At 39.0% G+C, this 1,891-nt stretch overlaps 1 protein-coding gene across 1 annotated transcript in view; it reads right to left on the bottom strand.

The window, feature by feature from the left end:
• STK24 (serine/threonine kinase 24) overlaps window positions 1-1,891 on the bottom strand; it is a 44,285-nt gene that overhangs the window by 19,212 nt on the left and 23,182 nt on the right. The gene's annotated exons all lie outside the window — the stretch shown is intronic.

Genomic DNA, 1,891 nt, shown 5'->3' with positions numbered 1-1,891 from the left:
GAAACATTGGAAGAGGCTGCCCAGGGAAGTGGTTGAGTCACCATCCCTGGAGGTATTTAAAAGACGTGTAGAGGCGGCACTTAGGGACATGGCTTAGTGGGCATGGTGGTGTTGGGTGGACGGTTGGACTCGATCTTAGAGGTCTTTTCCAACCTTAATGATTCTATGATTCTATGATCTAATGAGGGAAAACCTCTTTTGTCAGATGTTAGCTCACCTTAGCGAGGAGGAAGTTAGTGAAAAGAGACTAAGGCTGAGAATATTAGCACTTGTACCTCAGCCACAAACCTAAATTATACTCAAAGTTGAACAACAACGTACATGTAATTGCATTAAATGTACTTTCTCTTGCGAGGTGTGATTTTCAGAACAGCCAGTGCATATTCACGTACAGAAAACACCAGGCTAACATGACACATATACACTTTGAACATTGAATTCAAGATTCCCATTCAGTCTTGCCTCGAGTATGGAAACATGATAAAGTGTGCCAGTTGCCCTACCAGATTCCAGTTGAGAACTGTAATGTGCATGTTAGAACTAGAAAACATGCAGCAGAACATAGCTTGAAAATGAAGGAAGCACACAGAAGATGCTTAATATACACTTACATGATGATTTCAGTTCTGTGGCACAATTTCTTCAATAACATTTCAGGATGTGACCAAAGACTTTGTACTATTTCTAGGCAACAAACTTAGGGTACAAACGTGGTCATCACACAAGTGAAATGTGTGTGATTAAAAAAAAAAGACAAGAAAATATTGTAACATCTGTTTTCTTTCTACTCTTTTATACCTTTTTGAAGCACGAAGAAAGCAATAATTAATTTATAAAAGCAAACCCAGTTTCTAATTGCTCTTCTGTCAGGAAAAAGCTATCACAACAATAAATAAACTTTTTTCAGCATCTCTTTCTGGGGAACATTATCAATTTCTACACAACCATAGAACTCCTTCTAACAGGATGTGGAAACTAAAGGTATAAATGGGTTCCAAAAAGTAATTACAATTAAAATATGGCAGCACAACTGCAGGAAGCCTGCATTTACTACTGCCTCCTGTCTTCTGGATGTCACCAGCAGAATCCCTCTACACAGGCCTTTTCCCTTTTGCTCCTTCCTCAAGCGTTTATTAGTTGCCCCAGTTGAGAACAACAAACTATTCTACAGAGACATTCGGTCTCAATCGGTATGACAATTTTCACATATAGAAATAAAAATGGATGTTTTAAATAATATTTAAAAACCCTCAATAAATATAAGATGGCATGTGTTTTTTTTTTTTTTTTTTAAATAGCTAAAGTGAATGGCCAGCATCCAGTCACGGAAAACACAATCTGCGTTGAACCTTTTGAATTATGATTCAAAACTGGATAATTTTTTGTTACTCTATCTTGCATAGATAATCTAGTCTTTCAAATATCCTGAACCATATCTCTAAAAATCACACTTTATTAAGCAGATCTTCTTGCAGAATTAGATACAAAAATCTCTGCCGGAAGAAAAATGGAACGGATACGGTTCACTAAATTTACAGTTTACAAGGTTGTATTTACGCATGGCATGCAAACACAGAAAATACATCATAGAATCATAGAAGATCTCAAGTTGGAAGGGACCCATAAGGATCATCGAGTCCAACTCCCTGCTCCTCGCAGGACTACCTAAAACTAAACCATATGACTAAGAGCATCGTCCAGACACTCCTTGAACTCTGAAAGGCTTGGTGCCGTGACCCCTTCCCTGGGGAGCCTGTTCCAGTGACCGACCACCCTCTCAGTGAAGAACCTTTTCCTAATGTCCAATCTGAACTTCCCCTGACGCAGCTTCATTCCATTTCTTCGTGTCCTATCACTGGTCACCAGAGAGAGGAGATCAGCACCTCCCCCT

Source organism: Aptenodytes forsteri, unplaced genomic scaffold, assembly GCF_000699145.1.
Source record: "Aptenodytes forsteri isolate BGI_AS27 unplaced genomic scaffold, ASM69914v1 Scaffold123, whole genome shotgun sequence".
NCBI classification, from domain to species: domain Eukaryota; kingdom Metazoa; phylum Chordata; class Aves; order Sphenisciformes; family Spheniscidae; genus Aptenodytes; species Aptenodytes forsteri.
The sequence above is the reverse complement of the archived record's forward strand: the minus strand, read 5'-3'. Positions and strand labels throughout refer to the sequence as shown.